This window comes from Tupaia chinensis, unplaced genomic scaffold, assembly GCF_000334495.1.
Source record: "Tupaia chinensis unplaced genomic scaffold, TupChi_1.0 Scaffold000117_2, whole genome shotgun sequence".
In the NCBI taxonomy this organism is placed as follows: Eukaryota; Metazoa; Chordata; class Mammalia; order Scandentia; family Tupaiidae; genus Tupaia; species Tupaia belangeri.
Genome location: NW_006159583.1, coordinates 8497896 through 8513135, shown reverse-complemented (window position 1 = coordinate 8513135; position 15240 = coordinate 8497896). Strand labels below are relative to the sequence as shown.

At 37.3% G+C, this 15240-nt stretch overlaps 1 protein-coding gene and 1 long non-coding RNA gene across 3 annotated transcripts in view; both read left to right on the top strand.

Moving 5' to 3' along the window:
• Window positions 1-9206, top strand: part of AHI1 (Abelson helper integration site 1) — a 220541-nt gene extending 211335 nt beyond the window's left edge. For both annotated transcript variants that reach the window (XM_014586221.2, XM_027770239.1), the window contains one exon: window positions 8609-9206. The gene's annotated coding sequence lies outside the window, so the exon portion shown is untranslated. The remainder of the gene's footprint in view (window positions 1-8608) is intronic.
• A 2766-nt stretch (window positions 9207-11972) lies between these two features.
• LOC114007061 (uncharacterized) lies at window positions 11973-14077 on the top strand. Its single transcript, XR_003548721.1, has 3 exons — window positions 11973-12278; window positions 13138-13192; window positions 13869-14077. It is a non-coding gene; the product is annotated as an uncharacterized LOC114007061 (long non-coding RNA).
• Window positions 14078-15240: the final 1163 nt, after the last annotated feature.

Sequence of the window (15240 nt, the reverse complement as noted above, 5' to 3'; positions counted from 1 at the left end):
ATGCATTTTGGGGGAATACAGTATGGTTCATAAGAATCTATTCAATTCTTATTATTACCTGATTTTGAAATTTTTTCTTTCTTCTCAAGATTTATTTTGGTGTTTCCCACCTTTCCTGGATATTCTAGAGAGAGGCTGTTTTCTCCTATTTGCCAGTTTTCCCTATTTTCATGTTTTTGTGCTTTCTTCTAACATTAAATTATACTACTACATACCTACCTACATTTTACTATTACCACTGAGTCATTCAGAAAGCTACATTGCCCAAGAAAGGATGTCACAGCTTTCTTATGCATAAACTTCTTTCACCCCTTTATTTGGCATTAAGGAGTATCTTACACTTTTACATGTGGTGTGTGTATGTGAGTGTTACCATCTAAGTTGATAAAAATTTTCTGGGCTTTTTTAGGCATCTAATAATTTTCTAAGACAGGCGAAATTTTATTCTTGTCTTTTCATCATGGATGAGAAGAAGCCCAATTAGCTAAAGGTTTATCTTCCAACATTATTTTAAGTAGTCCCTGTCTCTCACCCCCATATATAATCTCTCATATACTCCTCTCACATGTTTTTGTTTCTCAGATCCTCCCATCTGTCCCCTGTCTGTTCCCACTGCCAGTGCCATAGCTCAAAAACCTCATCCAGGCTATTATAACAGTTTTCTTATTCACTCTTTGTTTCTGATCTTTCTTTTTCTAGTTCTGAAATGAGCAAAGAACAGAGCCGGGAGGACAGAGGACATAAAATGTACATCCAGGTGAAGAAGAATGAGTAAATAGGCCGAAAAGTCACACTAATTGAGGTAAGAGGACTAGAAAAAAAACTGCATCAAACCATTCATAGGGAAAGGTTTAAGAAGGCCTAGTCATCAGTAACAAATGTGAGAGACAGGGAAATAAAATAAGGACTGGTACCCTTTGGAATTTGCAACCAGGAGGCCATTTGTAACCTCGGGAGGTAGTTTCAGTGGAGAATCTTGGAAGCATAAATTAGATCATTGTCTTCATCTCAAAGGGAAAAGAATGTCAGAACAGTCTTATTTTCAAGAAGCACAACTTTAAAAGAAAGAAAAAATTGGGCAGTAACCAGTAGAAAACATGGGTATATAGATTTTTATTAAAAGGGGAATGACAATATTTGCAAACTGAGAGGAAAGAGCTTCTTGAGAAGAAGCCACTTCAAGTAATAATCCCTGGGCCCATTTAAAACAGAAAGAGAAGGCCATCTCTTCTACTGAGTCAAGCCAGTAGAAAAATGTGTTCAAATGCCCTCATGTTCAAATGGCAGGTGGGGTATAAGAAAAGCGAGAAATCCCCATATGCCAGGTTTTGTTTCCTCTATTATATTTTGTTTTCTCTACCGTCTGCTGAAAGTGAATATTTCAGCCCTATTCATGTCCACAGTTATGAGTTTGTCACTTTCTGGTTTCAGCATTTTCTTAAGTATATTTAGATTTTAATTGTAAAAAAAAATAAAATCTGGGCCAGCTCTGTCTGGTGGTTAAGGGAGCCAGATTCTACTTGATTGACCTTAGTTCTAATCCTAATCCCAGCAGGTGAATAACATACCGGGTGCTGGGACCAGCAGTTAGCGTAATGACTGTGTCACTGGACTCCCATGTAGTCGACTGCGGTTCAAGTCCCCAACCCGGTGGCTTAAACTCACACCGGGTGTGTGTGCGTGCGTGCCCAAGATCCCAAGAGGAGAATGGAGGAGAAGGGATTGCGGCATGGCCATCCCCCCTGGGGGGTGATTTCTTGCTTTCTATCTCTCTTTCTCTCTCTGTCTTTCTGGCGAGCGCATGCACCCTATAGTGAATACCTCTCAAAAAAAAAAAAAAAAAAAAGAAAAAAAAAAAAAGGATGAGAAGAAGCCCAATTAGCTAAAGGTTTATCTTCCAACATTATTTTAAGTAGTCCCTGTCTCTCACCCCCATATATAATCTCTCATATACTCCTCTCACATGTTTTTGTTTCTCAGATCCTCCCATCTGTCCCCTGTCTGTTCCCACTGCCAGTGCCATAGCTCAAAAACCTCATCCAGGCTATTATAACAGTTTTCTTATTCACTCTTTGTTTCTGATCTTTCTTTTTCTAGTTCTGAAATGAGCAAAGAACAGAGCCGGGAGGACAGAGGACATAAAATGTACATCCAGGTGAAGAAGAATGAGTAAATAGGCCGAAAAGTCACACTAATTGAGGTAAGAGGACTAGAAAAAAAACTGCATCAAACCATTCATAGGGAAAGGTTTAAGAAGGCCTAGTCATCAGTAACAAATGTGAGAGACAGGGAAATAAAATAAGGACTGGTACCCTTTGGAATTTGCAACCAGGAGGCCATTTGTAACCTCGGGAGGTAGTTTCAGTGGAGAATCTTGGAAGCATAAATTAGATCATTGTCTTCATCTCAAAGGGAAAAGAATGTCAGAACAGTCTTATTTTCAAGAAGCACAACTTTAAAAGAAAGAAAAAATTGGGCAGTAACCAGTAGAAAATATGGGTATATAGATTTTTATTAAAAGGGGAATGACAATATTTGCAAACTGAGAGGAAAGAGCTTCTTGAGAAGAAGCCACTTCAAGTAATAATCCCTGGGCCCATTTAAAACAGAAAGAGAAGGCCATCTCTTCTACTGAGTCAAGCCAGTAGAAAAATGTGTTCAAATGCCCTCATGTTCAAATGGCAGGTGGGGTATAAGAAAAGCGAGAAATCCCCATATGCCAGGTTTTGTTTCCTCTATTATATTTTGTTTTCTCTACCGTCTGCTGAAAGTGAATATTTCAGCCCTATTCATGTCCACAGTTATGAGTTTGTCACTTTCTGGTTTCAGCATTTTCTTAAGTATATTTAGATTTTAATTGTAAAAAAAAATAAAATCTGGGCCAGCTCTGTCTGGTGGTTAAGGGAGCCAGATTCTACTTGATTGACCTTAGTTCTAATCCTAATCCCAGCAGGTGAATAACATACCGGGTGCTGGGACCAGCAGTTAGCGTAATGACTGTGTCACTGGACTCCCATGTAGTCGACTGCGGTTCAAGTCCCCAACCCGGTGGCTTAAACTCACACCGGGTGTGTGTGCGTGCGTGCCCAAGATCCCAAGAGGAGAATGGAGGAGAAGGGATTGCGGCATGGCCATCCCCCCTGGGGGGTGATTTCTTGCTTTCTATCTCTCTTTCTCTCTCTGTCTTTCTGGCGAGCGCATTTTTTTTCCCACAAAAAAAAAAAAAAAAAAAAAAGAAAGAAAAAAAAACATACCAGGTGCCTGCCCAAAATCCTGAGGGAATGGAAGAATGGAGAAGGGATTGCAGCATGACCATACTCCATCAGAGTGCCTTTTCCCCCTCCCTCTCTGTAGGTTGCTCTGTCCCTGGTGACTCTCTGGCAATTTTTTTTTTAAAATAAGAGTAAAGTAAAATCTAATTGTGCAGAAAACTTGTAGATGAGTAGTTATATAATTTCAGATTAAGGCTTGGCTTTTTCATCTTGACATCAGAATCAAGATACATTCGAAAACAATTTTTTTTACATTTAAATAATAGAAACTTCAAAATGATGCATGTTTGGCCAGTCCATGGTGTGGTGGTTAAGGTGGCAGGATACCACATGGCCGACCTTGCGATTCAAGTCCTAGACCCAGTGGCTTCAAAACCTCAGTAGGCATATCTGTGTGCGTGTGTGCCAAAAATCTCAAAAGGAGGGAGAAACAGAAGAGAAGGGATTGTGACAAGACCATGCCCCATGGGGGGAGGGGGTGCGCTTTCTCACTGTCTCTCTCTCTCTCTTTCTGTTTCTCTACAGTAAACACATGTGACCTCTGGCGAATTTTTTTTTAAGGTTTTGACACAGTTTATGTGCTCTTGCTGGGGAGAAAGACAGAGACAGAGAGAGGGAAAATGAGAAGTCACCCTTGCGGAAGAGTGATGGTCACACCACGTCCCCTCTCCTCCATTCTTCTTCTGGGGCTTTGGGCATGCACACATATGTGCCCAGTATGCTTTTGAAGCTGCTGGGTACAGAACTCAAACTACAGTCAACCATGTGGGAGTTTAGTGCCTTAACCACCACATCTGCTGACTCTCCTCTGGCAAAATTAAAAAAAAAAAATTATGCATGTCAAAAACATTAAAATTTTAAAAGAAAAATGGCCTGAGATAGGAAAAAAATTTCATGTTCAGTACTCTTACCATTATAAAAAGCTCAGTGTGGCTTATCCAGCATAGCCCTGGTAAGACACTGTGCTCTATAGGCTGATATCACATGGAGGATCCAGGTTCAGTTCCCAGTTTGATCTAAAGTCTGGGCTTTTTAGTGTGTGCCTATAATCCCAGTGATTCAGAGAAGCTGAGGCAACAGTTGAAGAGTGGCCTCAGTAACAAAACAAGACACGTCTTAAAAAGAACCAGGCATGGTATTACACCTGTAGTCCAAGCTGGAAAGACACCAATAGAAAAATTGGCAAAGAGTATGCAGAGGACATTCTTAAAGTATTCTTAATAGAATTTCTTAAAGGAATAATATAAATGGCAATAAACACCGAAAAATTATCTTCCAGTGGTCAAGTTAATGGAAATTAAAAGAGTAATATAAGATGGTATTTTTCTCTCACAAATTGGCAACAAGTTTCAAAACTTATTCCCTCGTTCACTTCATTCACTGCTGATAAGAGTGACCTAACAGTTCTACTTCAAGAAACCCATTGTAGGAAAATACTCAACTGTAGATGGAGAGATTCAATTAAAATGCTACTCCTTCAAACATTGTTTTAAAAATTGAAGGAAAAGGGACAAGCAGATGGCATAATGGCTATTTCACTGGACTCCCATGTAGTCGACCCCAGTTTGAGTCTTGGACTCAAATTTAACACGGTGGCTTAAATTCACTCTGGGCACATGTGCGTGCATGCCCACGATTCTGAGAGGAGGATGGAGGAGAAGGGATTGCAGCGTGACCATCCCCCCTGGAGGGTGATTTCTCGCTTTCTGTCTCTGTCTTTCTCCGTCTTTCTGGCAAGCACACACGCCCTATGGCAAAAATCTCTCCAAAAAAAGAAGAAAAAAATTTTATTTCTAAAAATAGTTAAATTATGAAACATAATTGAGTACGATACTATTATTCATTGTATTATGGAAATAGTTTTATAGACATAGATGTTTGTGGTAGATTTTAAAGTTAAAAAAGATAGTTATCTCAGTAGTGAGATTGTGAGTTTTCTTTCATTTTGTTTTGAATATTGCCTAATTTTTCTACTCAAAATATGTCCTATCTTATCATTTCTTTCAAAATGAAAGTGATTTCAGAAATTTTCTTTTTTTTTTTTTAATTTTGCCAGAGGCATGTATGCTCTCCAAAGGGAAGCATAGAGCGAACAAGAGAAGAAAAGTGAGAGAACATCCCCATGGGGAATGGTCACACCACAGTCCCTTCTCTTCTATTTCCCTTTTCTTTTAGTGAGTTCAGGCACACATACACTTGTTCCTGGCATGTTCTTCAAGCCTCTGGGTCTTGGACTTGAACCACACAGCCAGCCATGTGAGATCCAGCCACCTTAAGCACCACATCCAGGCTGGTTCAGAAATTTTCTAATACAGCTTATTTGTACACTTAAACAAATCTGTAAACCTTTAGAGAGTATTTCTTCAATTTTTGTAGTGTAGGACCTAGTATTTTTATGAATCTTATTTTTCACACATAACATACACATAAACACTAACCTACTTAGGTCCATATTCATTTTCATAATCCTGCTACACTGGATTTCCTTTCTCTTTTCATCTGAAGTACCTAAAAACCTCCCTCACTTTTGTTTTCTTCCTCTGTTAGCTTATGGAGGTATTTTATAAGACACCCCAGAGCAGCAAAGGATATACATTTATTCTTGTATCTTTTGTTTAGATGGCCTCTTCTCTTTCTTTCAGCAATCTCACGGTCTCTTAGCTGCCAGGTCCCTACGCTCTGAGCATTCTTCATGCCAGTGTGCCACGTTGCTTTTCCCTTCAGAGGTAATGACCAGTTGTCAGAGGTATACACTTGACTGTCTCTTCCTTTTATTCTGTCCCTTTTCTCCCTCTCATGGGTAGTCTTCATCATTTTCTGTCTGATATGTTTCTTCCTCTTCTAAGTCTGAATCATTTCCCTTAGAGATGTTATCTTTGCTGCCTACTTCAGCTTTTTTTAGCTAAATTTCTCCTGGGAGTCCCTCTCCTGGCTTCTCTTCTGGTCCTCCCGGCTTCTCTGTTTACTTCTTACAATGCAGTCTCCACCTGATTAACTGGACCTCCATCTTCTGCACGTGCAGGATCCATCTCACTAATTTCCAGCTGTTCTTTTGTCCCCTCCCCCTTCCCTTTTCTGTTTTTCTTCTTCTTTTTTTGTCGTCCCCCTATTATGAACAACTCTGCTCATTTGTTTGACCTTATTCTTCTCCAAGATTCTTTTTATTCTCAACTCTGTCCTTTGCAGGAATTTATAAGGTGACTCCGTGAATTGTGCCCAATGTTCATTTGAACCTTTAAAAATTTCTTATTTTTATTGAATCTAGTTTGGGGTAAGTTTTACATGCTTTCCCTGTGCACACAAGGTGACAGCAATGGTATTTTTTTTTTTTTTACTCCTAGTGATATTATAACTTGGCTCACTGTACTTGTACTTTTTATACTCAACTTAAGTTGCTTTCATGAGCTTCACATGAGTATATTTAGGACTCGTAAGTACACTGGCTATCTGTGCTAGCTCTGTTTAACAAACTTAAAATCAGGAAACATGGACTGATAAATTATTTTTCTTCTTCATGTGTAAATGTCTTTTAAAAGATAGTGAAATAATTTTTTTTCAAGATTAGACCTGTCTCTAAAATCACATACGTTCTCTTGCCTTCCTATCCTCCTTTCCCAGAGAAAGCCCTTGGAGACTAGTTAGCGGGGCCAATCAGTCTCATGGTAGTTAAGGCAGCTGGATCTCATGACTGACTGCAGTCTGAGTCCCAGAAACCTTGACCTGTGGCCTGAAAGGCATGCTGGGTGCACGTGCGTGTGCATGTGTGCCCTGAGTCTCAAGGAGAGGGAGAAGTGCGGGAGAGGGCCTTCTGGCATGACCATCCCCTATAAGGAATGCTTTCTTTCTCTCTCACACGTGCTCTCTCTCTTTCATGAGCTTTTTTAAAGGACAGAATGGTTAGCCACAGGTACCAACCATGATTTATCTTAGGAACTGTCAGCGGACTCGACTACCACCTAAACCAGATTGCCAGCATTCTGAGGCTGCAGTTTATTTTCTTCAGGCCACCAAGTGTTAAATCCTTCTGTTTAGAGAAAAGACGGTAACGTTTTTGTCTAAGTCCAGTTACTCGTCAGTGCTGTGTGAATAACTGCATTAAAGCATTTCAGGCTCAGGTCAGCAGGTGGCATGGTGGTTAAGGCACTGGGTCCCCACATGGTTAACTCTGCTGTTTGAGTCCTAAACCTGGTGGCTTGAGAAACATAGCAGACACACGTGGGTGCATGCCCCAAATCCCAAGAGTGAGAAGGGATTACAGCATGTCCATACCCCCCTAGGGGATGATTTCTTACTTGGTCTCTCTCTCTCTCTCTGTCTCTTTAGCAAGTACATGATCCTTATGGCCAAAAATAAAAAAATAATAATAATAATTTAGGCTCAACCCTAATAGCTTATAAACCACTAGTTGTAGTACACCTACTACATGGTCACTAAGTAAGAAATCTTTTGTTCATTTGCAAATTGGTTCTTGATTTTTATTAATGATTTAATTTTTTTTACATCAAAGCTGTGTTTAGATGGATAGTTAACTGTCAATATCTTGGTAAATCAAAGGAAGTATTTTTGGATTAATTTGAAAAATATAATCATGAACCTAAATATAAATGTAAACATAGGCATAGACTAAATGTAAGAATGCCATTTGGGAACACCAGATGGTGTAGCAATTACGTCACTGGACTCTCACATAGCCAACAGTGGTTCAAGTTCTGGACCCGGTGGCTTGAAACTCACTCCGTGTGTGCATGCACATGCATGCCCAAGATCCTGGGAGGAGAGTGGAAGACAAGGGATTGCGGCATAGCCATCTCACCTGGGGGGTGATTTCTCACTTTCCCTCTCACTGTGTTTGTCTCTCTTCAGCAAACATATGCACCCTAAGGCAAAAACCTCTTTTTTAAAAATGCCATTTAATAAAATGGTTATCTTTTCTAGTCACGATCCCTGAAGCATCATCTGCAATGAGTTTTTCCTCATCGAATGGCCAACTTTACGCTAATTGCCTCCTCTTAATTTCTACAAGTTATCGGAGTTCTTTTTATCTGTATTTGAAATGTTTATTTCTTTTTTTGCTTATATTAATTTGTTAATGTTAGTGCAGACCTTAAATAGTTGCTCATGATACAAAGAGATATTAATTGTCTGAGAGGCAAACTAGAAGCTATGTCATGGGTGCTTTGGGCGCACGCATGTGTGTGTGTGTGTGTGTGTGTGTGTGTGTGTGTTTTGCGATGTCTTTTATTACCCGTGATATTACCTTGGCACACCAATATTTGGTTAGACTAGAAGACATTATATAAGTTCATTTAGTACATTTTGTATTCTTTTCTCCCTAGTAAAGGGTTGAAAAAGAATAAAGAGACACCCAAAGGTACAAAGGTGAAGTGACAAATTAAGCCATATGGAATTTCTCTTCAGAATTCAGAATTTTCAAATGCTAAGGAAGAAAAGAAGAAGCCACTATTTCTTGTCCTTATGAAAGAATCTGTAAAAACCAGAAGCAAGGTTTGCGTTGAAAAATCAGTATGATCTTTGAGTTTAATTGTTGTAAGTCATTGTGATTGTAGGTGGTCAAAATATTGCTACTTGTATTATTAGTAATTGTATCAAAATTATATTACCACTGCTGGAAAACTAGTAAAGAGAAAACCGTAATTGCTACTCAGCAAATGTGAATAAAAAGTATTTGCATTGTTAGGATGTCTGCTGAGTAATCGTTTAATATTATTACATCTGTAATGCGGTTGTATGTGTGATGTTATGTTCAAAATCTGAAGTACCTGCTTTTGAAATTAACTTTATTTAAAAAATAAACACCTTTAGAATATTGTGTATTCAAAATGGTATCAGTAACAAAGGCATTAAAAGAAAACAATTTGCTTTTTAGAATAAAAAGTTTGTGTTTCATTTGAATAAATGGTATATGTAACTTGATACTCCTAAATGAAAAGTGATTTTTGAGTGAACTGGCAACAGTGTTCCAAATTTCTTTACTCTTTAAGAAAGTTATTTTTAAGTATAAGTAACTTATAGATTTACTTAATATTTATTCTCAAACATTTGTCTTAATATTTGTTTTTAAATTATTGCATTATATTATTTATTTCCTTGGTTCCAAAATAATGTTGTCATTATTATGTGACTATATGTTTAGAAGTTTTGATATGATAATAGAGAAATTCATCTTTTTGTGTTTTTCTCTTGAACCTTCTCCTTTCTCAAATACGGTAAGTCTGTCAATCAAATATTTAGCCCTAAGAAGGCCAAAACTAACATAAAATTAGAAAAACTTATTTACCAAATTAGACAATTGATTCCATTAAAATAAAAAGTGAGAAAAAACGGTGTTAGGCATTGAGGTATAAATTTTGCCCAGATGTATACCCAGTGTGAAATATTTTCTCCTATCTCCACATGTTATAGAGGCATAAAACACATGTCATAGAGGCATAAAAATTTATTACACAGGCCCCTGCTGTGTAGAACATTTTTAAGGAGGCATTTGAGAAGTCGTAACTGTCATTGCTGCCTGATGCAGCCTGCAGAAGTCTGATCTGATAGTGCCAGGCTTTCATTGTGCTGGATGTGCTGCAGGGTCGGTGGGGCCTAGCCAGGTTGAGTCACCCATGTGCAAGCTTGTTTTTTGTCTCGTGAATGCACTTGATAATTAAACAATAAATATATGTGTCTCTGCAGTTTAAGCTCATAGTTTTGAGATGTGTGTTGATTCTTTAATTTTAGTTTTGATCACAAAGAATTTCAACAGGTTGCAGAAATACTTTAAATCAAGAAAAATGAAAAATTGTGTCAGAGGACACTAAACATTTGCTGAGGGCTACTAAAGACAAAAGTAAGAGTTGAGGCAAATGCCAAAAAAAGTTAATTCTACTCAAAACCCAGTCCTTTTCTTTGTCCTCTAGCAAAGTCAGTCTCAGGTTATATTCACAAATAGAATAATCAAATGCCTTAACTACACTCTCTGAGATGAAATGGGGTGGAGAGATATAAAAGTGCCCTCCAAATAATGGGTTTAGATTTTAAGCAAGGAAGTAAGTCACCAGAATTGATCAGATGATTTGTGGCACTATACATTTTTTTAAGAATTATTTTATTTAACTTTATTCATTTATTTATTCAACTTTATTCAATTATTTTATTCAACTTTATTCATTAATTTGACCAGAGAGGGATAGAGCAAGAGAGAGAAAGAGGGCAAGTGAGAAAGCAAGCCACCAGGTTTCTGATTCAGACTGCGGTCGGCCATGTGGGAGTCCAGCCCCCTTAACCATCATGCCGGCTGCCAGCCCCAACACTATACATTTTCTTAGTAACAAATTGGTTTTCTTTGTTTTAACTTTATTCTGAACTTGCTGAATTTTACCCCATGTTATATCTTTCTTCCAAAGAAATAACAATTTGACCAAATTTTCTATATCTAAATATTTTCAAGCCATTTTAAAAAATTTATTTCCCGGGCTGGCAAGTGGCTAGTGGTTAGGGTGCTGGACTCCCACATGACTGTACACAGTTTGTGTCCCAGAACTGACAGCTTGCTTTCTCACTTCCCAGCCCCCACCCACGTCTGTCTCTGGTCAAACTAAAAACTAATAATAATGATAAATAAAATAATTCTTTAAAAAATGTATTTCCCAATCATTGATTCAACTCCATCTTAAAGGTTAAGATTTCTTCAGTATCAAAACTGCACCATGAATAAGACTTGGAAACTGAGAATAAAAATCAAGTTTTTAAAATATTTAAAACATGAACTGGTAATTTTGGTAATTTTGAAATCTCATACTGAGTTTCTGTCATTTAAATGCAAACTCTTGACCTTAACTTTATTTTTAAATTAACAGAAAAACTAAGGTACATTCCCTTTAGGAATTTCACCAGGAATCTATGTAGGAAACAACTTACCATTTTTAGTTCTATAAAGATAGTGTTATTTTAGTTGTAAATTTAACTCAAATTTTTTAGTTGTTTTAGTTTTTTTACATTCAGTCACTGTATATTTTTAAAACATAGAAAACTAATTTTCCCAGGATGAACATATTGAATATATTTAAGAGTATTAGAAAGCTATTTTAATTTTAAAAGCTGTAACAGAAATTCTTGACCTTACACTTTCATATATCTTTAAATTATTTCAGTCTCAGGATTTTAAGTAAGTTATGAAAACATTTTTTAACAATCTAGATTTTTTAAGTCATACTTCATCAGTTTCTACTTAATCGAACTTAGTACAGAAAATATTCCCCCAAATCTTCACTGTACTGTGTACACAACTTCATTTGCTCTTTACATCTATAAGGCAGATAAAAATCTTGCCTACTCTAAAGTAAGGAAATCAGAGTTATCAAGGTCAAGTAGCTTGACCAAATGCACATGGCCAGTATATGGCAATGCTAACAGTAAGTGGAGGTCTGTCGTCTGTCCGACTCCCCTGGATGATATTTGAAGTACTCCATCTTAGTTGCTGTGGAGAGTAAGTTAGTAAATGCGTATGGTTGGAAAGTACAGCACAAGCAAGAGGGAATAAAGAAGCAGTTTGAATGTACTTATGAGCACATTTAAAGACTAGAAAAATCTAATATGTTTGTAATGCAACAGTGACCTGAATAAAATATATCTGAGTGGACATTATTTTTATAAAAAATAGACCACTTGTTTATCCCTTAATTATTTCAGTAACTCTTTACTCCATATTGTAATTCTTATGTTTTCTTAAGAAATAGGTTCTATAGAACCAAACTAATTGCATGTACAGTAACATTTTATTCAAGAAACAGAAAAGGCGCCATTCCAGTCATGTAAGAGATAATAAAAACATCAAGAAGCATGTCAATCAAATGCTGTGTTGACTGGAGAACTCAATCTATGGATGGACCCAATTATCTGCAAGAGAATTGAATGTCAGCATCATTTAAGGTTAACAATGGACTAACTAGGCAAGAGCAGACAGCTACTCTCTGCAGAGACCCAGGAAGCAAACTTGGTAATGAGGTACTTCATTCATCATATCCTTCTGCTCTAATTATTAAGGTGAATAGGAAATACTTTAAGCTGAGGCGGGAACTGGATAACATAAAAACATTTGTTTTGTAAATACAATGAATGCTATTTTTCTAATGATCCCCTTTACATCTACATCAAGCATATGTTGTGTGCACCCTGTTTTCTAAAGTACTAATGTAACACCTCAACTTATACTGATTCGGGATAGGTAATTTTCATCTTGGAAAGATGAGAATGTTAGTGCTGCTAAGAATCTACTATTCTAATTTCTACTCAATCTAAAAACAAAGGACATAAAATAGATACATATGTATGTGTAAATGGATGATTGATACATGTACACACACACACACACACCATTTATAATTTATGTTTCACTTTTCACTTAGGTCAAAATGGTCCAACTATTTACTTTCATATTATTTCTAAGAGTAATCAACAATCTGATTTTTACTTATTTTAGTTCATTTTTTTAAGTCATCACTCAAGCCTAGTCAGAAATCATGAAAGAATATAATAGAAAATTTAAGAATGTTCTGTTTAGGTGACCTTTGTATAATATAATTCACATTGCCCATCAAAGGATAAGTTCTTAAAATTGCTTGGGATGATGATGGTTTGCTTAATGAAAATAAGAAAAAGTGAAATCTAAAAGCAGAAAAAAAAGCAAGAAGTTGAAAATAACTTGTCACCAGAGTAAAAATAAGCAACCGAAGCTTGCGAAAAGCGGTCATGAGACTAAAGGAAGAGGGATCCCTGGAGAAAAGCTTGGTAACATCAGTTTGGTTTTTCAGTGTTTTCAGTTAAGTATCAGTAGTTAATTTTTTTCTGTTCAATTTGTTCACAGGGCCATTCTGTTGTTCCCATGTAATTTTTTCTGAGCTACAAGTCTCCAATTTAAGGTAAATGAAAGATGGGTAAACATAGTAAAGTTTCTACCATCCCTTCCTATTGTACAAAAGTTCATGTTTAGAAGTATCTTCAGATTCTACTTTTAGCAGCTAAGTATTTCCATAGTGGTAAAGAAATATCAGTGAAATCTATGTGCTTTAAGAACATCAAATTCTTATACTTATCATGTGTGCAGGCAGAGTACATAATAAACTAGTCTATAGCAGCTGTAAATTTCTGAGGATTTATCTAACCACAAATACATTGAAATGGGGAAATGGGTCTATATTAAACTATGCAAGATGCTGCTGGAGCTTTGCCATTTCTGCAACATCCTGTAATTAATTTATCATGACAGGTCTGGCAAACTGAAACATCCAATACACTTGCGACAGACTGTTAGTTATACTATAGTTTTTGGAGATCCTGCAGTCACATAAAGTAAAGGCAAGTTTTTCTTTCAGCATGAATGTAGAACTATTATATTTAAAATGCTCTATAGCCAAGACAAATTTATTAGCTTTGAATTTCAAAATAAGAATATCTAGAATATGGAAAAGAACTTGCGCTGAAATAATGAGCTTAGTCTATCTCTGCCATGTGTGGTCTTTTCCTGAGGAGGGACAGCCCTGGGTAGGAAAATGATCGTCTGGTCAACTCTTCCCATGTATGTGTTCCTGGTGCTAGATACGATGGAATGGATTCTCTCCTGAAAGAAGACTTGAAGATGAGCTCTCCCTTGAGAATCTCTTGAATACCTCTTCTTCCTGTAAACAAGGCTCACAAGACCACCTCCTCCATCTGTGTGACATCTTCTTTTCGAGCTGGTTTCCCACCAGAGTGCAAATAAATATAGAAAGTGCCTCTGATTCCACCCCATCCAATCCAGAGGGAAAAGATGCAACTTTATTTTGCCAAAATAGATCTTTCTATGTAACAATAAATTCTTTTCAGTTCCTGTCAGTGGGAAAGAATAATCCTCTCTTTACTTGATGTGTTTACTAATTTGACATAGGTGGTATAGTATTGAGGTTAAAAGTATGTCTGTAGTAAATAAGACCCCTTATGGCTGGGAAGTGGATGTATCTCCCCTAAAATGTAAAATCTATGTTGTTATAAATGTCCACAGCCTTGCTCCTTTCTAGTTAGAGAAGATCAGAGTTTATAAACAAGAAGATCTAAGGCGGTCACCTAGAATCTGGAAATTTGGGTAAAAAGGGAAAGCTCCCAGCTGGTGGAGAATAAGATTAGCAGTGCTCTATAGGAAAGAGATGAGAAGCCAGGCAAGGGTCTCAAGTGGTTCCACCCTAGTTACCAAAGATGAACTGTAAACACTTGACTAGTTATATGGTCTTCATATTTTCTTTCGTGATTTTTCTCTTTAGTCTCAAAATTTAAAAATGGAAACTACCTCACAGTCCCTGAGAAGGTTGGCCTACATGTTAAAGGAAAAACAACCAACAGAATCCCATACTAACCCAACAGGAAAGTGAACAAAAGGTAATAGAGGAAAACCTTTGTTATTCTCCAGTCCTCTCATCTGAACATCTCCCTTCAGGGCTCTTCTATGTAACACTTTGAAAATGGGATGGATGGCATTGAGGGGGAGGCGTCCAAAAAATAAAAACTGAGACCCTTTCACACCTACATCCCAGTTAAGTAACTTGACCAAGATCACGGAAAGTTATGGCAGGACCCTGCCCCCTAGTACCTATTCCCAACTCTTTCTAGGTAACATTCTTACTTAAAGCTGTATTATTAAATTCTAATTCTGTGGACCAGCAGGTGGCATAATGTTTACATCACTGGACTCCCACATGGCCAACCGCAGTTTGAGTCCCCAAACCAGAGGTTTGAAACTGAAACAGGATGTGTATGCATACGTGCCCAAAATCTCAAGAGGAAAATAAAGGAGAAAGGATTGTGGCATGTCTATCCCCTCCAGGAGGTGATTTCTTACTTTCTGTCTCTGGCAAGTGCACGTGCCTTACAGAAAAAATATCTCCATGAAAAAAAAAAATCTAATCCTGAAAAAGTCCTAAATTTTCTCAATTTCATC